Source organism: Equus przewalskii, chromosome 13, assembly GCF_037783145.1.
Source record: "Equus przewalskii isolate Varuska chromosome 13, EquPr2, whole genome shotgun sequence".
Lineage (NCBI taxonomy): Eukaryota > Metazoa > Chordata > Mammalia > Perissodactyla > Equidae > Equus > Equus przewalskii.
In genome coordinates, this window is record NC_091843.1 from 84,919,195 (window position 1) to 84,932,916 (window position 13,722).

General features: G+C 43.7%; 1 long non-coding RNA gene across 1 annotated transcript in view; it reads left to right on the forward strand.

Moving 5' to 3' along the window:
* The window catches only part of LOC139075356 (uncharacterized), a 34,716-nt gene that overhangs the window by 14,670 nt on the left and 6,324 nt on the right, over positions 1 to 13,722 (forward strand). The window contains exons 3-4 of the long non-coding RNA XR_011525705.1: positions 10,728 to 10,888; positions 12,722 to 12,804. This is a non-coding gene — a long non-coding RNA (uncharacterized lncRNA). The remainder of the gene's footprint in view (positions 1 to 10,727; positions 10,889 to 12,721; positions 12,805 to 13,722) is intronic.

The window sequence follows — 13,722 nt, forward strand, 5'->3', positions numbered from 1 at the left end:
TATCTTTTCCGTAAAGGTCATTATTGGGACAATTTTGAAACTTGAATGGAGGTCTGAGAATTAGATGATAGTAATGTGTCAGCATTAATTTCCTGATTTTGGTGGTTGTGTTGAGATTATATAGGAGAATGTTCTTGCTTGTAGAAAGCATAAACAAGAACTTTGTAGGATCTTTTTTTTTCAGCTAGATAAATGTCCTGGTACCATTTATTGAATAGGCCATCCTTTCCACACTCACATCAATGCTACTTCTATACGATCTCAAGTTTCCAGGTATATTGGGTCAACATCTAGGCACTTGATTCCATTCCATTGGCCTTTCTGTCTGTCCCCGAGCCATAGAATCATGTTCGTTTTTCCTGAAGAACATTTTGGCATAAGAAAAATTAAAAGCCACTTACAACCAATTCGTATCATAATGGAGCCACCAGGCTCAGAATTGCTTGCCTAGCCCCCTCACCCCGCAAGCCGACCACCAAGAGACTGCTTGCTTTCTGTTTCTCTCACGTACCCCAAGCCTGGGAACCTGGATGCCATTTCTGGAGGAGCAGCCCTGTGCCCCTTTGTCTTCTCCACACTGTCTGTCAGCAGGAGACTGGGCTCCTGCCTGCAGCCTTCCTGACTGTGACCCCCATTGCTTCGTTCTGACTCTCTCCAGGACACTGTGCTTGGAAATAAAACACCAGAGATTTCTTTTCTCAGTATCTTTGGAAAGAAATAGCCCTTTGGAGAGAAGTAACCCTTAGTTAAAGTAGTGCTTACCGATGCGGGAAGCATGTGAGCAAGGAAAACAGGTTAGGAAGTCCTCTTTCGCGTGGGGGCTGTCGTGCCCCAGTGCAGAGAGGAGGTGCTTCCATTCCAAGTTCTCTAACCGCCAAAGAGAGTGCTTCTGGAAGTGTGGTCTCCTGACAACAGCAGCAGCAGCAGCCCCTGGGAACTCGTTAGAAATGCCGCCTCTCAGGGCACACCCCTGACCCACCTAATCAGAAACCATAGACTGAGAAAGCCCTCCAGGTAATGCTGGTGCACTCTAGTTTGAGAGCCACTGGCCTAAGGGAGCCTCAGCCTGGAGAATAGTCTCTTCCCCAGCTCTTGGGGGTATGCAGGTGTGCTCAAATGTACAAAATTAAGTATGTTCTGCAGCAGAGCCTCAGGAACCATCTGTCCACACAACCAGCAAATGACTCACCACAGGAGTCCCCGCTCCTGAGCCTACCTCGCATTTGTAAGCCCCAGCTGGGAACCTTCTCCATGGACGTCTCCCTGGGATCTCAGACTCAGTGTCTGTCCTCCTCCAAACATGACCAGCTCCTGTATAGATGAATGGCGTTACCATGCCCACCCTAGCCACTGCGGCACTCTCTTCAAATCCTCCCTCATCCGCGCTCTTCACAGGCAGTCACCAAAGCCTATGATTCTGGATCTCCGGTGTCTCTGCTTTTCCGCGTGGACAGTCTTTCTAGGTATAACGCTTTTTGCTGAGACTTTACATATGTTCCCCTATTTGGTCCCCATGACAAACCATGGAAGGAAATAGGTTTAGAGAGGCAGAGGAACTTTCCACGAATCACCTAGCTATGCTATTTCAAAGGCAGATCTTGCACTTAAATCTGTCTGAAACTGACGTCAAATTTTGGACTTTAACCACCTCTATCTCCTTTTTCCCAAAGGAGCTCTAAAATCAGATCTTCATCGTTACTTTCCTGGTCAAGGTTTCCAAGGGGTACCCAGCCTTCAATTCCTCCTTTATAATGCCTTTGAGGATCTCCCCAGGAAGAGCATGCCTCCCAACACTCTAAAATCTTCCGAGAAACCTCACTGCCTAAAGAAGAATTCCAGACCCCCTAGTGCCCAAGGGCCCCCACACTCAGGCTCCTCCTTCTTCCCTGATCTTGCTGCCCATTCCATTCCTCTAACCTCAATCACCTGCTGCACTTTGAATCTGTTATTGCTCAACCCCTCACCTGACCTGACTTTACCTCTGTTTCTTAAGACAGCAAATAAAGACTCTGTTAATATGTGTAAGTTAAGGCAGGTGATTTTACAATGAAATTGAGGGATGCCTCTCTTGGTGACCACGTGTGTCCTATTTTTCACAAATAGTCCATGCTGCTCCCTGGCGAAGGATTGTCCCTTCCCTCTCCCACTGCCAGCAGACTTAGCCATATGATTGACTTTGGCCAATGGAATTGGAGTAGAAGAGCCTTGTGTCACTTCCAAGCAGAAATTTTAAGGGCCAAGGGATGGTTCATGATGCTCCCCCACCCCTTCCTCCCCGCCCCTCATCCCCAGCTAGGGCCTGTGGCACCAGCCTGGGGCCCAGAGTAAAGACGACATGAGACAGAGCCACAGCCAACCCACAATGGACATACAGCAAAGGAAGAAATAAACCTCCGGTTTGTAAGCTATGGAGCTTTCTAGGGTTTTGTTGTTGAAGCGCAGCCTACACTATCCTGACTAAAGAAAAAGGGATTTTTTTTTTTCAATCTACTTTAAATGGAGACAATTAGCCCTAGTCTGCATCTCCGACAGCAAAAGCAGCAGGACTGGGCCAGTAGGTGAGTGTGTCCTGTGTAATGAGAAGATGCTTGACCTAAATCTTGGCCCCTGCTTGGGGCAAATGACTAGATAGGACCTCAGTCTAACCAGGCACAATCTGGACAGATAACACTACCCCACCCACGAGTGCCACATCTAGGAGATGAGCACCATCTATGGAAACATCCTCCCAGAGGGGAGGGTGGAAGAGGGGAGCACTTGTTGTGCCCCTTACTTCCAACAGGATTGTGCTTGAGGAACCTCACTGTCAAGAATTCAGTGCAATTGGCTCAGGGGGCTCAGGCAGCTGGGAAGCAGTTGGTATGTGCCGATTCTTCAGCCTGAGCCAGGAAACCCCAGGAAGCTCAGGCTCAGAATGCTGAGCAAGAGGAAGGCCAGGAGACTGAGAGGAACCTCACCCTCATCCCACACAGGCCTGTTGTGGTTTATGAGGCTCTAGCCACACATTGGGATCAAGCTCAGAATATGCTGGAAGACTCCTGGCTTTGGGGCAGTTCATTTGCTTGCTTCCTCAGGCGAGCTCTCGTGTGCTTTTTACCTCTGATCCAGTGATCTCTGCACTTTCTGTAATAACTCACCCAGGACTGCCTGCAACAACATCGGACCTGTTCCTGAAGGTCAGCTTTAATGACACTTGCTCCATAAAGCTTTTCTTCATCCAACTGTCAACTTTCTCCTCATTCTAGAAAGCGGCGGGCACCGTGCCAGATCAATTGAATTCTACATCCCATTGTCCACCGCTAAATCCTTGAGTCGTCACATTTATCACAATGGAGCAAGAACGGCCCACACGCTCTTTTTTTGAAACCTAGCAATGATTGACCAAAGCCATCTTAACAGGCAATTTCAAGTGAAGCCTGACATTAGCTTTAAGCTTAGTTGCTAAGAGATTACCTCATTACAATTTCAAAATCCAAGACCTCATATTAACCTGCTTGACTCAATGTAAACTTTGTACCCTTAAGAGAGAAAATCAGCACAACAAGCCTGAGAGAATCAGGCTTGTCCTCAGCCTTCAGGGAGTGAAGAGTGAGAATAATTGTATGACAATCACTTTTAAAAAGTATACTATCTTCTGACCCTGAGAAAATATTCCGGTCCCACAACAACGTGAATATACTGAACCGTACACTTAAAAATGGTTAAGATGGCAAAATTTATGTTATGTGTTTCTTACCAAAATTTAAAAAATGCAGGTCCAGCTAGACCTGTGTAACGTGCCTTGTCAGTTCTCAGTGCCTCTGAATCTCCCTATGCGACTTGGGTAAGTCAGGCTGTAAGGGGATGCGCCAGGCTGGACGGGCGCTGTAGCCAAGCACAGTTCAATCTCTGCTCCATCCACGTGTCTCGGCAGCAGTAACAAATTCCCACGCACTGGGTGACTTGAAACAACAAAAGTTTACTCCCTACGTGCCCGGAGGGCCGTGCTCCCTCCGAAGGCTCTAGGGGAGAGCTCCTCCTTGCCTCTCCCAAGCTGCTGGTGGTCGCTGGTTGCCCGCGATCCTTGGCATTCCTTGGCTTACAGATGTGCCACTCTAACCTCTGCCTGCGTCTCCACAAGAGCTTCTTCCCTGTGAGAGTCTCTCTGTCTCCAATTTCTCTCTCCATATAAGGACACCAGTCATTGGCTTTAGGGTCTACCCTATTCCAGCTGATAACATCTGCAGAGACCCTGTTCCCAAAGGAGGTCACATTCATAGGTACCAGGGTCAGGGCTTCAACACAGCTCCTTGTGAGTCACAATTCAAACCACAACAGTCTGGAACTTCTTTTCCCCCCAACTTTCTTCAGGAAAGACAAAAATCAGAGATTTTCAAAGGGAAACAAACAAACAACAGCAACAATAACAACACAATAGATATACTAAAGCAAGAAACTGGAGATGTTTATTCAAAGATTGCTGAAGTCTGGCCATAGTTTGATGTGACTGCCGGAGCTCATGAGGTTCCCAGGGGGACCCCTCCCCAAAGCATCCATTTTCGTCCCCTCCTTCCGGGGCTGCAAGCCTTAAAGGCCCAGGCGCCTTCCTAGGTGGTCCGCGGAGGCGGGTGAGTCACTCCTGCCAGGAATGCAGGTCCCCAGGCTTCTCTAGGAGCTCCTGGCTGCCCTCTCACCTGCCTGAGTCAGAAAGGTAACAGAATAGTTTTCTCCACATGCTTATAATTAGTGCCCAGGTACCACTGTTTCCGATCCTGCACAAACCATGCAGGGGCCTTCCTCTGGGGCCAGACAGATGTCTCTGGGCCGGCCCAGAAGGCCGCTGCAGACCTGCGAGCGTTAGAGCTGCGGTACTGTCCTGTGGCTGAGGCTGCAGCCAGCCGGTTCAACACTGCAGATCTACTTACAGAGACCCTTTCCCTGAAGCTTATGGGACATGGTTTTGCCTTTGCTCTGAAGAATAAATCCCCGCCTTTGTGAAGGTGACGCAGAGCCCCCCGACTAAACCGTGCATCACCACAACAGCTGAGAGGGCCCCCGTCTCTAACTCAGAAGGGTCTGTTTTCTGTAACTCTTCAGACCAGCACCAGTGGCACCTTTGGCTTAGGAGAGATGACCACGAGTGCTCTGCGGTCTTTCTGAGTTGAGTCTTTCACGACCCCTTTAGAGTGGGAATTCCACCTCCCCCAGACTCTGCTTCATCTTTTCTCCATCTCTCCTTTCCTTCGTTGGTTGTGAAATCAAAACATGAAGAATTTTGTGGAGTGTTTAGGAGCAGCTACCTACCACCATCTCCCACCCCATCGCCAATCAAGTTCTACATCCTCCAGAACACCACGTTATTTCCATCTCATCCCTGAAGCCTCTACAATCTATGAAGGGAAGAAATGGCAATAGCAAAATAAAGGAAAAAAAGAATCTAGGAACTAAAAGAGAGGGCATGAATAATATGCTGGGTGTAGGAACAGCCTGGCCCATCGCTTGCATCCCTCACTGCAAGCACAGGAATGAAACAGGCAGGCTTTTACGATGAAATTTTTTAGTTTCCCCAGACAGCCAATCTCACATTTAGGTCAAGTAATTTCCATTTTGCTGAGCCCTGTTGTCATTAGGAAGGTTAATAGCAGAAAAAAATCAATGAAGCCCATCAGAAGAAAGTTAGATAAATATGTTTGTATTTTAAAAGTGGTATTATTGGCTTCTCAACTGCAGAGTTATGGTAACTTAAAGGCACATTCTCCATATGTTTTTTTCAGGTTGTGTTTAACTGTATGCTGATTTGGCAGTTCTATCACAAGCCTTTAAAAAGTTGTACATTTTAACCCATAATTCAATTTCTGGGAACTTATTTAAAGAAAATAATGCGATGTATGTAAAAATATTTCTAGACAAAGATAGTCATTTTAGAATCATTTAGGATAACCACAAGTTGGAAACAAACATCCAGTATCAGAGCATTGGTTAAACAGATGATGGCACATCATTATAATGGAATATTTAGCACCAGTAACAACTATATTCTTAATGAATATTTAAGGATGTGAAGGAAACTATGTCTATACACACTCATAGGCATACGCATACACCAGATGTGATTCTCTGGCTGCTAGTAACAACAGAAAACAATTTGAAATGGCCTAACCATTTGTGACAAAGGTGACATTGCAGTGCAAGGGGAAGGGGTGATCTTTCTTTTTTTAAAAAAGATTGGTCCTGAGCTAATATCTATTGCCAATCTTTTTTTTTTTTTCTTCTTCTCCTCAAAGCCCCAAGTACATAGTCGTATATTCTAGCTGTAGGTGCTTCTAGTTCTGCTGTGTGGGACACCGCCTCAGCATGGCTTAATGATCAGTGCTAGGTCCACACCTGGGATCCAAACCAGTGGAACCCTGGGCCACCAAAGCGGAGTGTATAAAGTTAACCACTGGGCCATGGGACTGGCCCCGTGATCTTTCATAAATGGGGCTGGATCAATTTTTTTTCCATGAGAGAAAAACTGCATTTTGGACTCTACCTCACACCATACACAAAAAATCAGTTATATATATTTTATATATATCAGTTTTATATATGTGTGTGTATCTATCTACGTATGTATATAAAACCTAAATGTGAAAGCTAAAATAAAACAACAACACTTTTAAAAAGACACATATGACAATATTTCCATAACCACAGGGTAGGCAAAGCTATCTTAAATTGAACAGAAAAATTAACCATAAGGAAAAAAAGCTAGGCTGAATTTTAGTAAAATAAAAATCTTCTGTTTATCAAAAAGTATCATTAAGAGAGTGAAAAATTAAGCTACAGAATGAGGGGAAGATGCTTGCAAAATGCATATGCAGCAAAGACTCATATTCAGAATACACACAGAAATCCTACCAAAAGAAAGAGAGGTACACAGACAGATGACACAATAGAAAAATGGGAAAAATATTTGAACAGAAACATTAAAAAAAAAAGACATCCAAACGGCCAATAAATATATACAAAGGTGTTCAGCTTTTATAACCATGGTGGAAATGTAAATTTAAACCACAATGTGGAAGCACCATGTACCCAACAGAATGGTTAAAATGAAATAGACAAATAATACCAAGTGATAGCAAGAATAAGAAGCAACTGAAACTCTCACGTGGCACTGGTTGGAGTGTAAATTCAAACTTACTTTGGCAGCATCTCCTGAAGCTGAACACATGCATGCCATGACCCAGAAATTCTGTTCCTAAGTATTCACCTAGCAGAAAGCGCATACATGTTCACTAAAAGATACGTACAAGAATGCTCATGGCAGGACTATTGGTAATAGACCCAAACTGGAAACAACTCAAATGTCCACCAACAGCAGAATGAATAAACAAATTGCAGTCTGTTCATAAATTATATTACAATACAGCAAAGAGAATGAACAAATAACGCTACCAACGACAGTGTGGATAAATCTCACGAATATAATGTTGAGCAAAAGCAGCCAGAAACAAAGAAAAAAAAAATGCTGCGTGATTCCATTCATATAAGGCTCAAAAACAGGTAAAACTAATCTATGGTTACTTTCAGATATGGTTATTCAAGGAAGTGGGAGTGACTAGGAGTCACTTATTGTAATATTCTTCTTCTTGATATACATATATTATGTGTCTACACGTGTATTAATATCAAACATGTTTACATATACATATCAGCTTTGAAAAAAATTCATCATGCCGTAAACTTGTGATGCACTTTTCTGAATGAATGTTGTACTTTGAAAGAGATGTTTTAGTAGCTTAAAAGGATAGAGGTATGTTTGACTCAAGCAACAAAAAGTTGAGAGGTAGCCAATAGAGAACCAGTCTGGTGTCTCAACAACGTCGCTGAGAATCCAGGCTTCTATCTTCACGCTCCTTCATGCCCAGCATGTGAGTTTCATCTTCACCATTGCAAGATGCCTGTGAGACCTCTAGGCATTGCATCTGCATTAGGGAAGGCAGAACGCAACAGGCGCACAGCCAAAGAACATACCAACTGAGTCTAAGTCTGCAGAATTCTGGATGCCTTTTATGTTAGTCATCATGATTTTCTATAGTTTCCAAAAGTTCCACAATCATGTGTGTTAACGTTATTTTTAAAAGAAAGCTCTGCTGATGGGAGGGGAATAAAGCAAATTCGTGTTCTGATTTTGAACTTTAAGCCCTACAGAGGTAATTTCCAGGGTTTCCCAGTGGGCTGAATAATTGCAGAATTCCCTCTATGCCTCTGTAGGGTCAGGAAAACAGCCTTGAACTTATTCTTGGAAGGGTACAGAACAATATACTGCCCCTTGATTCTCACATTATACGGTACGTACAAAGACCTTGTGTGGGGGCCCTAAATGCTATTCTTTGGGAGCAGAGGTGTTTCTGACCTGAAATGACTTGGGGAAAATGGCAGCATCCCACACAGCCAGGGTTTGGTGTGTAGGTGTCTGCCGCTGCTGTTCAACACTCAAATGCATAATTTATCCATTTTCTGGAGCTCTGCAGGGTAGAACTTAGCTCAGAATAATTAAGGAGAAATGCAAATCAAGAAATAAGGGTGGCTATAGTTTAATTCACTGAAAGAAGACAAAAGTAAAAAGCAGTATAAATTATATTTCAACGGAGTTGATTTCCTGAAAGAGACCATTGATCAACATTTTTTCTTAAGACAGTGACCTTTGAAATAGCTCGTGTTTTGGAGGAATTGAGTTTATTCACCCTATCTGATTGATAATTCTCCACCCGAAGCCTTCAATCCTTCATTCACCTTCAGTCATTACAACCTGAGAAAAGCTGGTTACCAGCAAACACACTCTGTGGGGGCTTCTGCTTACGGGACCTGAACATTCTTCTCCCTCTGACTCGCAATCGAAGCACCGTTTGGAGACAGCCCTCAAATTTTCCAGAGAAGAGAAGTGGAAGTTGATACCTAGAGGTTCTGAATTGTAAGAAGCGAAATTGTGTTAAAGAGCCAAAAACCTATATGATTTTTAGATTTAATTTTCAATGAAATATTTATTTACTGCCCTCTTTGTGTGAGACCCTAAGCTAAAACCTGGGGTATTCAGAGAACATTTCTCCCTCCATAGGAGCCCTCCATACCATGCCCTAGAGCCATCCTGATAGCCGCCCCCCAATATACACACAGTGATGCTGATCTTTGAATCTCTCTAGGGCATTGGGCTGTTTCTCACCTCCTCACCTCTACTCTACATCAGGACACTGTCTTCTTCCCTCCTTCTGCCCCACAGCCCACTCCCCTCAACTTGGTCACCTTCTACTCAGCTATCAGGGCTTAGCTCAGACATTTCTTTAAGAAAGCCCACAGAAGCCCTCCCATTTAGAACTTCCTTTCACTGAATGAACTTAAAATGGCACAAGGAGACAAAAATAAAACGTCTTGTATGACTATATTTCAGGAGTCTTACTTGTCCAACATGCTAGTGACATAAAACTAATGTTTATTATCATTTTGTCACAACAAACAGACATGTTCTCTCCCCACTTTGTAACCTCACGATTCTTCTGGCCCGTATTCTGATTACAGATAGTACCTTGTTCCCGTCTTGGCCTCCTTGGAGGTAGGGATTGCATCTTACTCATCTTGGTTCCCAGCTGGAATCAGTATGGTGTCCTGACATAGTAGATGTTATAAAAATATATTTACACTGAGTATAGTTAAATATAATTACATTGAATTGACTGTAAATAAAATGGGCATCAGACTTTCCCCACGAAGGAGTTTCTATTCAGTCTTCCCCCCAGGCTTATAAAAACTGATTCAAGTTTACAGCAGATACGGAAACAATACACACTCGCCTAAGACAAATCCAAGAAAAACTCTAGGCCACATAGCGAAGGTGGTGCTTTTAAAACCAAAGCATTTTTATAGAAACGAAAACTTGGAAGTCAATTGAATATCTATCAATAACAGACTGGTTGAGTAGTTTAAGATCCATCTTTTCGGAGAAATACAACTGGGCGTTAAAATAGTGACGTGAATCTATGCTTGTTGATGTGACAAGATGCTTATGACATAGCTTTCAATGTCAAAAGCAGATTACATAATGGTGATTTTATTTGCATTTTAAAAAATGCGTGTGTGTGTGTGTCTAAAGAAAAAAAGAAGAGCCTGGGAGAATACACACCACATGTTAGCACTGCTTCTCGCTGAGTAGTGAAATTAAGGATAATTTATCTCTTGTTCTAAATTCTTTTCCTGAATGCTTGCAGTGAGTAAAAGCAGGGAAACATTAAACTTTCATTGGAGATACAGTGGTCATGGGTGGCATAGCTACATGCCCAGGTGTGTGTGAGGACATCATGCTATTCCGAGGGGTACACTAAGCTATTTAATTTAAGAAGTCCCTGTATTATAACTGAATTAATAACAGCTAAATTTTTTTTTGCTATTGTTATATGCCAGGAACTCTGCTAAGAACTTCACATACATTAATTCTTTCATTTACATGTACAACAACCCTTCCTGCTTTATTTTTCTGTCTAGCACTTATCACTTTCTGATACTCAACTGTTTACTTATTTATCGCCTGTGTTGTATGTCATTCCTCTCACTAAAGTGTAAACTTCCTGGGGACAGTGATATTTGTTTGTTTTGACCACTGCTGAATCTCTGGTACCTACAGCAGTGCCTTGCCCCTTAGTTAGTATCCAAATGAATGGATGAATGAACAACCTTATGACATAGTAATTAGTACAATTCCTGTCTTACAGTGAGGACTCTAAGAGAGGCGAAACAATTTGCTTAAGTCACACAGCTCTGAAGGAGCAGAGCCTATCTCAACCTGGATCTACACGATTCTAGGAGCTGTGTTCTGAACCACTCTCTCTCATCAATTACAACAAATCCTTGAATGACAATCCACGGGAGCACGGTGAGTAGTCACACAAGCACTTGCAAGTATGGTTTCCTTCTGAGTATTAAATTAGTAAGCTCTTCACACAATCGATGATGGTCGATCATCCATAACAGTCATCACAACAGGCATGATATTTTTCAGATCAAAAACAGGAGGAACAGAGCCTAGAAATCTAATCTTCTAAATGAAGAAGAAAACTGTATGCTGGGAAATAATCTTAAGGCATCTTAAAAAAAAAAAAGTGAATGTAAGAAGTTGGACCAAATAGGTAAGAACACCCAAAGGGAAGGATTTCTCAGGGAAGTCCAGCGTTGACGCAGGAAGAAGGTACTGGGAGCAGCAAACCCAAATATTTGGCCCATGGCTGGCCACAGCAGTTCAACAATGCTGGTCCTTAGGATCAGCCGCATAACTTGCCTTGATTGCCAAACAGTCTTTTAACTGTCAGGGGGCATCCCGTGTGAAAATACATCAATTCTCCTGCGTATGTGGGACTGGAGAGGTAAAAAGCTGCAGGTAGTGTCTGCAGCCCGACACGGACCGCAGTGGGTTCCTGCAGGTCTTGGAGCTCAGGAGCCGGAGAGAGAATCCTCTGACCATCAGATACTGTTCTCCGCCCCTTTGGCAATTTGTTTCTCACTATAAATTAAGCAATAGGCATTCTAAATTATTAATGAGTCTTTTGTGAGCTTGATTAACGTGAGTGAGTCCCTTTGGACCTGACAAACTTTGGGATCTCTTACAAATCCAGTTTCTAGATCCTTAATGGGAAAACTAGCCCTGAATTGTAATGACAATTCTACCCCTCTCAATACACACACATACATATACACACAGTCACATATATGAAATATGCACAACATATAGATACACACACAAACACTCATGTATACGCATATATACATACCCATGAGGCCCTGTTTGGCCAGGCAACCTCCCTGGATGACATCATTAGCTCATCTTTCCTATAACTGCAAAATCACACAGTTGAAAAGATATGAAAATTTTCCTTCAAATGTGCTTATATTTGTCCATCTTTGGTGGTTGCCAACTTGTCATCAAGGGCAAGCAGATTCGTTTCAGCACAAAGCCGTCCTGGGTACAGTAGCAGCTGTCCCCCACAGTTCAGCACTAGGTGGTTCTAACGGCAACCAGTTGGCAGGGGCTGCTCCCCTTGAAGCAGGAAGTGAGCAGGGCCACCGGGCTCCTGAACAGAGCCGAGAAGGAGACAAAGAGCGCCTTTTCTTCTCTCCCACCTACACCAGGCCCTTTCTCTGCAAGAGCTGAGAGCTGACAGAGGCCAGCCCAGGGGGCCTTTAGGAAACATTCTGTTTAATGTTGAAAACCATCACACCCAAACACGTGAAAGGCCCATTCTTTGAGACTGCCATTGCGTCTGCTCCTCATACCTGTTACTTCTTGTTAACTCCCCCAGAATGTAACCTAAAGTCCTTACTTGGCCTTGAAGGCCATTAGGAACTGGTTCCCAGCTACTCTTTGACTGTATCTACAGCATGCCCTCCCCATGTTTATTCCACTCCAGCCCCGCTGGCCTCCTCACTGGTCTGATAGTGCATCCCCATGCTGCTGCCTCAGGACCGCCACACTTGCTGTTCCTTCTGTGGAATGCTCTCCCCCCACAGATATCCACATGGTGTGCCTCTCACTTCGTTTAGGTCTTTATTCAAATATCGCCTTATCAGAGATACTTTCCCATCATACCTAAAACACGCTGCAGCCCTACCTCCTATTGCTCTTTATTCTCTTACCTCGATTTATTTTTCTTCCTAGTTTTCATTCGCCACCGACATACTATAAATGTGCTTATTGTCTGTCTTCCTCCACTAGAATATAAGTTCCTTGAAAGCAGAGATTTTGTCTGACTTGATGACTGCCATCTCCCCAGGACCTAGAACAGGGACCAGGTCACGGTGAGTCCTCAGTCAGTGTGTGTGGAATGAATGACTTGTGCTTCTCCTTCCCCATTTCGTTTCTTATTATTTTACCCATTGCCTCCTGATATTTTGAGGATGTCCTTATGCATTATAAAATCCTAATTTTATACTCTGGAAGGGTGTCATTCTCCCTGGAATGCCTAGCATGCAGTGAAGTCCTCCGTGGTGTCAGGGCAGCCCTACACGAAGTCTGGGAGCTCTGGTTAGCTTGAGAAAGGATTTTCAATCACTAGCTAGTTCTACAGAAAACCACTGAACGGAAGGTACTAAGGGGATTCTAAAACCATTCCAGGAGGTGATGGCCAAATTCATCTGTGGGAGAGGAGTGTTCTTTAGGGAACTGCTTTACTAGGTCTTTCAGTTATGCAAAGAGAGGCCTGGAGCCTGGGCAGGATATAAGAGGCTGAGACAGAAGGGCAAAATTTTGCTCTCATTTTATTACAAAAGATGTCTATATAGGTAAGAGAGGTCTTTGTCTTTTGGTGTTTTCTTTCGTGTTTCTGATCTGAAAAACAGAGTTTGAGCAAAAGCTAGAAATGTAAAGAACAAAGTAGACTGGAGAGGCCAGCCTGTTCAGTATAGCTGGAAGACCAGGCTGAAGAAGAGATCAGAAGGGGCTCCTAGCAATACTGGAGGCTTCACATTCAGTTTTGTTTTGTTTCATGACCTGTGAAGAAATTTCCCTCATTAACCCCAAGTCTTCAACAAAAGCTATGTTCAACACTTCCAGGGTCAGTCTTGTGTCAGCACTGCCTTAAGGAATAAATGGAGCACTGTGTCAATGTTTTGGGGTGGTGAAAACCAAATGGGACTAGGGAAGCATGAAGAGGTGGTGGTGACGTGGCTAGAGGTGATGGAGGAGAACTCAGAAGGAAGAGGTCAGAGATGTCAACC